Source organism: Ictidomys tridecemlineatus, chromosome 7 (assembly GCF_052094955.1).
Source record: "Ictidomys tridecemlineatus isolate mIctTri1 chromosome 7, mIctTri1.hap1, whole genome shotgun sequence".
Lineage (NCBI taxonomy): Eukaryota > Metazoa > Chordata > Mammalia > Rodentia > Sciuridae > Ictidomys > Ictidomys tridecemlineatus.
Window position 1 is genome coordinate 139,490,159 of NC_135483.1, and position 13,413 is coordinate 139,503,571.

General features: G+C 41.2%; 1 protein-coding gene across 2 annotated transcripts in view; it reads left to right on the plus strand.

Annotated features, from left to right (window-relative positions):
- Positions 1 to 13,413, plus strand: part of Myo3b (myosin IIIB) — a 505,529-nt gene that overhangs the window by 454,067 nt on the left and 38,049 nt on the right. The gene's annotated exons all lie outside the window — the stretch shown is intronic.

Genomic DNA, 13,413 nt, shown 5'->3' on the forward strand with positions numbered 1-13,413 from the left:
TTAGACCTTAGCACCATAGTAAGTCATCAACACAAGTTCTTGTAGGCTTATGTGCAGGATCTAGACATCCATTGTAATAGTCATTGAGGAGTTTTAAGCCAAGAATTGGCAATATCCAGTGTGATGATTAGCACCAATTTATTGAGCTGTGTATTAATCCTCTACGTGTCTTATGCATTCATTACATAATACATGTTAAAACACTGTGAGGTTGGTGTCACTGCCCCATTTTATAGATGAGATACTGAGGCATAGTAAGGTTAAGCCATTAGGTGGCAGGGCCAGGATTTGAGTCCAGGCAGCCTGACTCTGGCATCTGTGTTCTTATGCACACATAAGGTTGGTTCTGATACACAACCAACCTTGTCACAAAGAGAATTTAATAAATAGTTGAGACATTTGGTAGCCACTTTTTTATTTTCCCCTAGTCCTAGGGTTGCTAGCCTTGATTCTCATGGGAGTCACCTAGGAAGCTCTTATAAAAGTGAAATAAATGGAAAAAAATACACACACACACACACACACACACACACACACAGAGTACAAATATTTATAGAGACCTAATTTGTAATAGCCCCAAACTGGAAATAATCAAAAAGTCCTTTATTGGGTGAATCAATAAATAATGGTGTGTCCATACAATGGAATGCTAAGCAGCAATAAAAAGGAGCAACTAATACACACAACAATTTGAATGGCTCTCAAGGGGATTATTTTTAGTGAAAAAAAAAAAAAGCCGGTGTCAAAAGGTTACATGTTATACAATTTCATTTCCATAACATTCTCAAAATGATAAAATTGGAGAGATGAACAGATTAATGATTGCCAGGGGTTGGTGATAGAATGTGAAGTGTAGATTTGACTATAAAGGGGTAATAAATAGGAAGGAGTCTTGCAATAAAGCAATATTTCTGTGTCTTTATTTCAGCAGTGGTTACAAAAATCTATACATGTAATAAAATGACCTAGACTATACACATATATTAATGTCAATTTCCTGATTTTGATATTCACCTATAGTTAGATGTGATCATTGGGGGAGATTGGATGAGGGTACTTGGGACATGTCTGTATTTTATAACTTCCTGTGTATCTGTAATCACTTTAATGTAAGAGGTTGTTTTTGTGTGTGTGGTGCTGGGGATCAAACCTGGGGTCTTTGCATGTTAAACTTATACTCTACCACAAAGGAAACCTCCCAGACCTTCAATGTAAAAGTTTTAAAAGAAAAGAAAAAAAAAAAAGCCGTGCCTAGGCCTCACAGATTGTGATTTTCTTAGTATAAACGAGGCCTGGATTATTGATACCTTTGAAATCTCCCCAGTGATTTTCACCTGCAGCCAGATCTAAGCACCTCTGAGCCAGTGCCCAAAACCCCTAGGGTTGGAGGCACTCTTGGAGAGCCCTAGCTGCCAAATGGCAGAGGACAGGTCCCTGAGAGGCCAGGACACCAGACATATCCTCTACTTATGGGCAGTGGGGACTGATCTTAGGTATTCCTTCAACAAACAGCAGCCTAAATTCTCAAGTTGCTTGCTTCATTGGGCTCCTCGCAGGTTTTACTTCTGGAATGCTGGGCCTATTTGCCCACAGATGGATTCCAGCTCCTGCCTGAGGACGTATTTCCCTTCTGGAGGGCCGAGTTACTAGGTCCAGTTTCAGGGCATATTTATTTCATCTTTTACCATGGCCTCATTGGAAGGGGAGCTGAATCCCAGATGGTCAACAACAATTTACCCTGGCTGGATAAACTGTCCCCAGGACAGGTCTCATATAGAAAGGTGCCAAGAATGTTTTTAACACCTTGCACCCCAGTGTACATTTCCAAGCGAGTTATTAAATCGATATCAATTAAGAGCAGGTCGAGAGTATTCTGCTCATACCTAGCAGTTGGCAGGCTCATGTTTCAGCTGAGAGTCTCCAAAACCTCCAGAAAGGTTTCAGATCAAGGAAGGAAATAGCAATTGGGTGACTGAAGCCCCCCAGTTTCCCTGGGACCACTATCGAGATGGGTGCCATGTGTGCTCCTAAATTAACTCAGTGGCCACCCATGGAGCCTCTGGGCAGGCAGGGAGCAAGCCCTGGAATGTATTTTCTAGTAGCTGTGCGGGCTAAGTGGCAGACTTCCTGGTTGCACCTCCCTCTCTCCCTCCCCCCCCCTCTCTCTGTAGCTTTCTGGCTGTCAGTATGCAGAGATATTCAGGCAGCTGGGGACCTGCCTTTGGGGTCAGAGTCCTGAGGAACAGCTTTGTTCTCTTAAACACTATTGTCATCTGACTCACCTATTACTGTGAATAATTTGCTAATTTTGGCCATAAAAACAAGTTCTTAGACAATCTGCAGTAATGTGTCTTTTTATGTGGATCAGGGGAGTATTTTTCTGCCTCCTCTTTGTTTGATATGGAAATGAGGCTGATAGCTTTATAGCCAGCCAGGAATTGGAGCATGGGAGAAAAAGAAAATTGTGTCCACCATAAAGGTGGCTTAGCTCTCTTCGATAAGTCTTTGAAGAATTAGTTCTTGGAAAACAAAGTCTCTTGAAATAAATGAACATCAAATTAGAGTTCCCGTGGGTGGCAGGAATACATTCTGGGTGCCTATAAAACATACACATTATGTAATGTTTTGCCTTATACCACTATTAATGAATCATCTGAGACAAAACTTCTGGTGTAAGAAAAAATTAACTGGGTTGAGAAAGAAAAATCATCATAAATCAGGAGACTGTAGGAATTCACAGTCAGACTGTTCTGGTCAAGGCAGATTAACCACCAAATTCCCAAGTCCACAACTGCAGACAAATGAGGCCAAGATCAAGCAGAGGAGCACATGCATGAATCCCTCTTCTGGGTTTCCTTCCTGCTTCTGTTCTCTTCTGAGTATCACCCCTTACAGCCACCCCAGCAACCCAAGTATTCTATCCCAAACATGAAAGTTCCTGATGAAATTGCATCACACTTGTCAGAGTGTTGATTATGGTTTAATGGGCCAGAGTGTCAATCTGTTTCCCGAAGGAGGCATTTGCAAGCTAGGATTTTTCTCTGGGTGGCCTTAATGTCTTTGTCCTATTTTCAGGTATGCCAAGCATCTGTGGACAGGTGAGGGGAATCACTGAGAACTCCATGATTTCTTCACTAAACTTAGTGGAGGAGGTAGGCATGAAAAATACTTGATTTAGCTCCTAAAGGGTGGAGTTATTTGCATGTTTTTATTCACTAGCACCTTTCAAAGCCTGGTTCCTCCACCAAGGCTCAGTTCTCAGTGCCTGACGTGCCTTTCTCCTCTTGTGTCGCCTTCCCCTTCCCCATACTATTCTTCCATCCCTCCACCCCCACCTCAACATCCCACACCCCAACCCCAGCTGGGTCTGCCCTGCATTCCAGGTCCATGTGTCCTGCAGCCAAAGCTGTTTCCCATCTACCTCTTGTTATTTAAACCTGGTGACTCTTCTTAGAATTCTCCGGATGCAGCCCCAGCACTTCCTTTGGTAGAGGACTTGCATTTCCCAGAACCTGAGCTCTGACCCAAATTCCTCACCAACCTGCAGGATGAGCTCCTGTGAGTCGCTTACCTTCTTTGGGCTTCAACCTCCACGTGTGAAAATAATAGATTGGATTTCAAGGCCTGTTCTATCCTAAAACGTTACAGTCCTAGCTACCTTCAGAAATAAGTTTTCTTTTCCTTTTCCTTTGTTTTCCTTTCTCTTTTCTTCCTTCCTTCCTTCCTTCGGGTCATCACTTCAGCCTTAAAAAGGAAGGAGATTCTTACTTATGCTACTTGAAGACATTATGGTCTATGAAAGTAAGCCAGACAGAAAAGAATAAATACACATGATTCCATGTATATGAGAGATCTGGCAAAATGTTGCTTGCCAGGGGCTGGGGTTGAGGGGAAAATAGGGAGATATGATTTAATGAGAGTTTCAGTTTTGCAAGATGTGAAGATTATACAATACTCTGAATATACTTAACCACTACTCAAATGGTTAAGATGGTCAATTTCATTCTTTACCAAAATTAAAATTTTTTAAAAGGGGAAAAAAAAACCTTCTCCAATGTAACATATCAAAAACAAACAAAAAAGCATTGTTACTGTGTTGTTGGAATACAGAAAGGAAAAAAAAAGAGTGAGAATTAGTTCCTTGAGTGAAGAAAATTAGGCCCAGAATGGTTAAGAACCTTGCCTATAGACCACACAGCTATGACTGTGTACATGCACAGACTGGGTTCCTTAATGTTTGGATAGTTAAAAATAGGAACATGGATAGGTGGTGAGCTCAGTAGTAGAACACAAGTTTAACATGTGCCAGGTCTTGGGTTCAATCCCCAGCATCAAAAAAGAGGTAAATAAATAAATAGGGGAGAGTAATTTTAAAACTCTGTAGTTTCCCTATACTGCTTATAGAATAAAATTGTGTAACCCTTCATGTTTTGCCCAGAGAGCAGAGCAATTTATATTTTTGTCAATTATTAATTAGACTAATAAAGAATAATATACGTAGATATTTTACATAGATTTATATGTAAGCCATCTTATTCAAGTTGTTGGAGTCTGAAGAGTGATGTTGTCATTAAGGCATATGACATAGGCAGATATTAAAACACTCTTTTGTTCCTGGGATGAGAGTCCAGGGCACCACTGACTTGGCAGAGACTCCCAGGTAAAGACAGACAATGAAGGCACCCTGAGAAGGCACAAGGGGGCCTGGAGGTAGATTGGGGTCTATGGCTGACCTGCTTGAGCTACACTGAGATGCCCCAGGCTCAGACTTTGCCTCAGCCCCAAAAGCATTTCACTAAAATGCTTCATAATAATGATGAGACTTGAAAAGAACTTTCTAAAATATCAAGAAAAGTTCATGCTATCTGCATCTTAAAACTCATTCTAGGGTTGGGTTTGTAGCTCAGTGGTAGAGTGCTTGCCTAGAATGTGTGAGACACTATGTTCTACTCTCAGCAGCACATATAAATAATAAATAAATAAAATAAAGTTCCATCAGTGTCTAATTTATATATATATATATATATATATATATATAAAACTCATTCTAACTAAATAAGGACCAGATGTTGCCTATGTGATTGAAATGATAATTATTCTAAAGGGATAGCTGCGCTGAGGATGTAGCTCGGTGGTAGAGCTTGGCTTAGCATGCTTGAGGCCCTGGATTCAATCCCCAGCACTCCAAAAAAAAAAAAAAAGTATCTAAAGGGACAGCTGAGTTAGGCATGTAGCCCAAAATTATTCAAAAGTCATTGACTCTAAACCCAAAGTGCAATGCCCTAATTTTCAGCATTTCTTCCAGAAAAAGGTAAACAGATTCTCATTTATCATTGTCAAAACTGTCAAATAAGAGCAAAGTTATTGAGTAACTGAAAAGGGGCTATTGGTACAGAGTCCAGGATTTATGTTTAAAATAGAACGTTTAGATTAAATAAATATTAACCTCAAAAATGTCTCATTTTAATAGGAGTTTCACTCAGTGGTTAAGAGTGAAGGGAAATGATAACAATAAACACTGTAACAGGAACATGGTGTCATATAGAAACATCATCAAAGGGCACCTCTTTTATGAGGCTTGTAGAAGGCTGAGTCTGTGATTTACATGCCTAATAACTGTGCTTTACTATACAAGTAAAATTTAGATGGTTAACATTAGAATGATTAATTTTCCCTCTCTCATCCCTCTCTCTGTATACACACACACACACACACACACACAGACACACACACAACAAAGTAGTCTTGTAACATAGTACATGATTTTAGAGCTTAGTTTCATGTTCTTTATTTACATAAACTTAATAATTTAAAGATAAGTAATACCCTTTTCTTAAACTGGACATTTAAGAAAATGTCAGTTCAATAATGGACTATCCCCATGTCCTGCTTGGTCAGAGGAGGGACAGTGAGGACAGTGGACAGTGAGAAGAAAATTCCTCCTTAGCTTGATGCCACGTCAAGTTGGCAGGTGTTAAGATGTCATGACAACTAGGCAAAACTTGGCCTACTTTGAGAGAGAGTCTCTCTCTCTCTCTCTCTCTCTCTCTCTCTCTCTCTCTCTCTCTCTCTCTCTCTCTCTCTCTCTCCCCCCCCTAAAATAGCAACTAGAGAAACAGGAAAGGCTACACTGGGTGCCCTTCTCAAAAGACCCTCCTCCCAAATCATTAGTCAGCTGAGACCTAGCTTTCCTGGGAGAATATATTTTAGTGGAAAGATTCTAAGAGGTCATTTAATTCCTTAATACAGAGACTCGTCATTGCTTCCTGGCAACTTAATAAGTGTTGGAGCCACCTACAATTTACCAAGCAACACACCAAGAGAGTAGAAAGCCAAGATGCAGCTGTAATTTTACGACATTGGGTTATTATGAACTTCAATTTATCATTCAGATCAAAATTGCTAAAAAGGCATTTTTAAAGTTGTGTGGAAGAGATTAATTGAAAAGGGAAAGCACAAAAGACAGTGCTGTCCAGGGTGATGTGACTTCTGAGTCTGGTAATGTGGCCAGTGACACTGAGGAACTAAATTTTCAATTTAAATAGCCACATGTGGATCCTGGCTACTGGCTACCACACCCTCATTAAGGGGTACTAGCTGGCTACTAGCAGAGTCTTGGAGTGTTTATGGAAGTTCATGGAGGTAGGAAAGTGTCACTTAACACCAGGTAAAAATTTAATAACTCATAAGATTGAAATGAAAGGTGAGTAGTGGGCAGAAGTGAAAGATAAGGTAGAAGGATTCAAGATGAGGCATCTTGAATGCAAATCTGAAGAAGATACAACTAATCCCATGCTCCCTGGGGAGCCATTTAAGGCTTCTGAGCAGGGTGAAAATATGAGTTGCTTGGATTTTGGAAAGAGAGTCATTAGATAATAGGCAACATAGGTGTGGGGGCTGTTTTGATTCCCTCTAGCTATATAACAAACCATCCTACACTTAGTGTAGGAAAATCGGAGTTCTTTTACTGTACTCATGGATGTTCTGGGTCAAGGGTTTGGACCCAGCATAGAGAGGATGGCTCATCTCAGCTCCATGATGTCTGGCACCTCAGCCAGAGTGTTTCAATCAGCTGGAAGTAGAATCACTTCAAGGCTCCTTTGCTCACATGTTGGCTCCTGGGCTAGCATAGCTTGAAGGTTGAGTTCTGTTGGGACTCTTGGCCAAAGCACTGACAGATAGCCTCTTATGTGGCTTGGGTTTCTCCCACTAGATTCCAAGACAGAGTGTCCCTGGGAGAGCATCTGGAGAGTAAGCATTCCAGGAACACCAGGTAGAGAAGCCACTTGCCTTTACTGCCCCCAAAGTCACCTCTGCTGCATTGTATTGATTAGAAATGAGTCACCGAAGCTGGGCTAATTATGGGATGGGAGACACTATGGTCATCCCTGGGAAATACAGTCTGCCACAAGGACCTTGAAATGGGAGCTGAGAGATAAAGAAGGTTCCCACCACGAAAATGGAAGTGGGGGAACAAAGAAGCAAGAACTGAACAATCGCATGGAAGTAGAATTAGCAGTGATGGAAGTAGAGAGGGAAGAAGGAGGCAGTTCAGAGGAGTTTAACCTGAGCCAAGTTAAAATATCAATCAGAAACCTGGAGGAAATGAGGTGGTTTGGGAAATGGGAAGAGGGAACATGTTTCCTGGGATTGTACATGTTTTGTTTTGTTTCTTTGGGTTTTTGTTTGTTTGGAGGATACTGGGGATTGAACCCCAGGGCACTTTACCACTGAGCTTCATCACATGTCCTATTTATTAATTGATTAATTAATTGTATTTTGAGATAAGAACTAGCTAAATTGCTGAGGGTCTCACTGAATTGCTGAGGATGGCCTCAAACTTTCAATCCTCCTGCCTCAGTCTTCTGACTGGGATTACAGTTATGCACCACTGTACCTGCTGGGATGTACATATTTTGAAGATTTGATGTGGGTGTCCTGAGGCCATATCAGAGAGCTAGTAATTCAAGGCTGAAACTCTAGAGAAGGGTCAAGGTTAAAACGAGAAGCAACCTATGACCAAGGGGATGCACATGGTAGAAACTCAATAAAACATTGATTGGGTGGCACAACCCCACTGAGGCTAGGTATATTAGAGTGTTATCACTGCAACCAAAATACCTTGGGCTGTAGCTCAATGGTAGAGCACATGTGAGACACTCGGTTTGATCCTTAGCACCACATAAAAATAAATAAATAAAATAAAGGCATACAGTCCATCTATAACTACAAAAAAATTTTTTTAAAATACCTGACAAGAACAACTTATAGAAAAAAAATATTTACTTTGGCTCACAGTTTCAGAGATTCAGACCATGGTGGTTCAACTCCACTGCAGAAACATCATGGCAGAAGGATATGGTGAAGGAAAGCTGTTTAGCCAGCTCATGGCAACCAGGAAGGAAAGAGAGAGACTAGGAAAAGATACACTCTTCCAGGACATGCCCCCAGTGACCTACTTCCTCCAACGAGGTCACAACTCCCAGTAGTCTATTGAATGAATTAATCCACTGAGAAGGTCAGATCTAATCACCTTACCTCCTAATATTGCTGCATTGCCCAACACATGAGTTTTGTGGGAATATTCCAGATCTAAACCATAACACTGAACCATGATTTTTGTAATGAAAAGAAAGAACAGTTGGTTCTGGGGCAACTCCTTGGAGGAGAAGTAAGGGTCTAGGAATGGAAGCTAGGAATTAAAGTGAGCAACTGCATAGTCAGAAAACATAGCAGATACTTGGATTGGCTCATTTAATCACTATTTCAATCTCTAGGGCTTTTCTCTTTCTTTTCTAGAAAGCTAAAAATTATTTCCCAGATTCACTTGCAGCTAGGATTCCAGATATATGATTAGATTGTCTCGACCAGACATAGCATACCAAGTCTGGAAGGCAGAAGTAAATGCAGGAGTTCTTCATTTGCTGTTCCTACTAGTCATCATGGTGGTGGTACTCTTTGTATGACCACTATAACAGAAGTCCAAGTTCCTGCCCAATGGTCAGAGTTATCAAGAGACAAGATACAGATCACAGTAGAGGTGGCATGATTCTGAAGCTGGGCAGCTGTCAATGTGGCTTTCCAACAGGCAGGCAGCTCTGTTACTCCACAGCTCCTGATCTTGGAAGGGGCAGTGGCCCCTTGTCAACCTAGGTCTGTGGCATGACTTGGGCAGTCATTTCCAAAAGCTCAGTTGAGACTGTGTTTCTTCGGTCATTTGCCAGGAGATTGAATACCTTGTAATGGATCCCTTTTTACTTCAGTTGGGTAGGGTGAATCCTGTTCACTGTAACTGAATGCTAATGGAGATCCTGATGCAGATCTCGGGGACTTTTGCATCAACCACCTAGAATAACTTTTAAAAAATTACAGATGAGCAAGATGTCAAGGGGGAGAACAATTAAAGAGGGGGGATGGATGGTGGTATCCTGAAAGGGAGGACAAAATCTGAGTGACTTTGCAGAGAAAGACACAGGCTAAAGAAAACAGGTTTAACTCGAAACTAAACCCAATACTGGACCCAAATAAAAGGATCATGGCTTCCTCAAGACCAAAAGGCCCAAGGGTGACCTCTTGCCCATTCTAGAGGAAGGAGAGATGAACTTTTAAATGGAAAAGGGGACAGATAAAGACCTGATGCTTATATTAATCTGTCCCCAGTGTACCCCTAAAAGTACTGAATTAATAGTTACCTATCTCCTTAAAATCGGTACCTTAAAACTTTCAAGGTAAATACTGTAGCTGATTCTGTGTGCCCCCTGGTGGCATGGGGCAGGGGTAAAGAGGAAAAAGAAGACTCCAGAAATGAAAAGTCATGGATTGAGACTATAATCTTTGAGGTCAAGACCCATATTTCCCCTTGGGTAAATCCAGACAACTCACATAGGGTTGACATTTTTACCTCCCAGCAAATAATAACCTGTAACGTGGCCAATTCATTATCCCAGACTCCCTATTTAATAGTGTTGCATCACACACGTGAAGTTGTTTTTCCCATAATAGAAAGAAATTTGCATTCACCCAGGGAGGCATTCTACTGTGATGGTTAAAAAGTGCCTCTGGAGTAATATTACCTGGACTTGATCCAAATAACACAATGTGGGACCTTGACAAATTTACGTAACCACTCTGTGCTACACTTTCCCCCAACTAGGGTAGAAGAGAAGATTCTGCAAGATCCCACATTGTTGTGATGGGCAGTAACATCATGGCCCTCCAGCCACATGGTCACATAAGCACATTATGTGTGAAAGTTCCTGTGTGCGAACACGGAGAGTATTAAGTGTGGCCACCCAGCGGATTACTAATAGAAACCAGAGAAACCATGACATCACCAGCACCCCTTTCCCCAACCTGATTTAGCCAACTCCACCCCTCCCACCCAGGGGTGCTCAGCTTAAAGGGTTACAAACGGAGGACTCAGAATTTATTTGTATTTCTTGACACATGGACAGAATGTTTTTCATTAAAGGTTTATTAGGCTTGTACCCAAAGTAATTTTCCTACATATTAATGCATGTTTTTATTTTATTGCTATATCCAGACCAAGTTTCAAGAAAATTTGTTTTTTATCTGTAAAGTCATTACTTAGCTTCAAAGAACAACTAATCACTTTCATCTCTTTTCAGGGAATAAATGCCACCACAAATAGGTAATAGGACATGGAGAATCTTTTCCTTGATAAGGAACAAGATTTCCTTTATCAGCATTAGAAAAACATTATATTTATACCTCAGTTCTTTGTGCTTGGTAATTTCAGGAAGCCTCCTCACTTCTTTGGGTCTCAGTTTGTTCCTCAATCAAAGATGATTGGCAAGGCCCTTCCCGCCCTCAGTATTCTTCCCATGATCCTAGGACCCAATGGCTCCCTACAACCTCAATTTTCCTCAGGACTGGATTATCAATTCTGAGGCCAGGGTGTGTCCCCCTTTTATCACGGACTCTACAGTGCTCACATGGGCATATCCACACTGTACCCAGTAAAGATGTGGTTCCTTGTGCCAAGAAAGATAGAAGAGAGAACCACACAGTGATGACACTTTGAGCTTCTGCAGTCTCCTGCCATGACCTCCAGTCTGTGGATTTCTCGGTGCCTTTATTTCTTCTGGCATCACATGACACTTGGTGCAAGGTTACTTTACTTATATGGTAGTGGTTGACTAAACTAAGTAGAAAATGATATGCTTAACATAAGAACTTTGATACCATCTTTTCCTCCTGAGGTACGTCTTTTGGAACGTGGCCTTAGCAGTGCTGTTGAAAGTACTTTCAACACCTGCATGGGGAGGGAGGTAGTACCCCAGGGCTCTTCTCCCTGCCACACCGCACTGCCTCACAGCAGAACATTAATGCTGCCCCTCTCCTTGCCTTTCTGTCTAAGGGAACCAAATGAGAGCAAAGTGGAATAGAAGACAGGACTTACCTGCAAATGCCATCGACTTCAACAGCAAGGACAAAATTAATTTAAGTAGGCATAAGCATCCTCATCTGCCACCAGCTTCCTACCTTTTACTTTTTTTTTCTTTATCTCTCTCTCCCTCTCCCTCTTTCTTTTTCTTTTGAGACTGAGTGTCCCTAAGTTGCAGAGGCTTGCCTTGAACTTGCAGCCTCCTGCCTCAGCCTCCTCAAGAGTAGTGGGGATTACAGCTGATGTGCTTCTCCTTTTAATATGTGGCCACCTGTTTCACTCTCAGCAGTGACTGTACCTCATACTTTCAAAGAAAGTTCCCCCTGAGCTTTGTTTGGCATTCCCAAGTCAGAAGTTCCCTCCTGCAGAGACTCCCCTCCTCACCCAAGAAAACTCACACCTCCACTGCAAATTCCCCTTATCTAGAATCTCACCTACAACTGCCCCCTTTCTTAAAAAAAAAAAAAAAATATATATATATATATATATATATATATATATATATATATATATTTGGAAACATGTGGCTTCCAGTGATTAGAATTTAGTGACTAGCAAGTTCCAGCCTTATAAGAGACATCTAAGTACTACACTTAGGATGACTAATGTTAAGGATTTATATATAATACAGTGTTCCTTAGAGGAAACAATTTTACTTCCTAAGAAACATTCACTGATTTCAATGGCTGTACACTGTGTACCTCTGTGTCATACTTAGGACAAGTAAAGTACATTTCAAGTAAGAAACTACTCTTAACACAGTAATAACAGAAGATGTGTTCACATCCTATGCTGTGAGGCATGGTGGGCCACTCTCCCCATAGAGAACATTCTTTGCCACTGGTAGCTAATGTACTGTCACTATTTGAAGCACCAGTAAGAGGGATATACCTTGAAGACAACTTGGCTTTCAATTTCTGGATATTGATAAGTGGCATGAGAAAAATTAGAAACTCAGCAAAACAACATGGGAGAAGCTGCCTATTCAGGTATTCAAAGCCAACTTCATGGGTATTTTGGCGCCTGCAAAATACAGAATGAATCAACTGCCCCCTTTCTGACATTTCCTTTTTACTTCAGCCTAAAACACAACAAAACTTTCTTCCTTTCCCCTGCTATCTGTTCTTGCTTCTGCTTAAACTCAGGACTCGCCTTCTGTTCCCACCTCACTTCTGAAGGTGGCTGCTCAAAGCTCCCTGCTGAGGCAAACTTACTCTTCCTGTTTGTCACAGCCTGAGACCTCTCACCCTGAGACCCTCCCCAGCCTTGGACAAGCTGGTGGCCTTGTTTGCTCTCCCCTACTTCTACTTTGTTTCCTCCTGCCTCTCTTTTCCTTTTGTTGTTTTGATGGCTCATCTTCCTCTGTTTATCTTCTACTTGTGGTTTTCCTGCAAATTCTGTTGGAGCTTTTCTCTACCTGCATGATCTCCACTCACTCCTAGGAGCCCACTTATTATTCAGCATCCCTACTTAGTGAAAGTTCAGAATTCTTCTCTCTAGCCCTATCCTTTGCATGCATTGCCTACTCCCCACATTCTCAGCTTTCTGCAGGCATCTCCCAATAAGCAGCCAGGCAAAATCTCTGACTCAATAGCCCAAACCGAAATTCAGCCTTCTCTTTAACGCTAAACAGTCTCCTTTCCTTATTCTCCCACTTTTAATATATATATATATATTTAGTTATAGGTGGTCACAATATCCTTATTTCATTTTTAAAAATTTTTTATTTGTTTTAATTAGTTATACTCTTTATTTTTATGTGGTGCTGAGGATCAAACCCAGTGCCTCAAGCATGCTAGGCAAGCACTCTACCTCTGAGCCACAACCTCAGCCCCCTGTTCTCCCACTTTTGTCAGTAACTGAGTTGTTTATTCTTGTGCCTTGGGCCAAAACCTAAGGGTCCTTTTGATATTTTAAATAACAGCTTTATTGAGATATAATCACATATCATACAATTAATGCATTCCAAGTGTATGTTTCAGTGTTTTTTAGTACATTCACAGTTA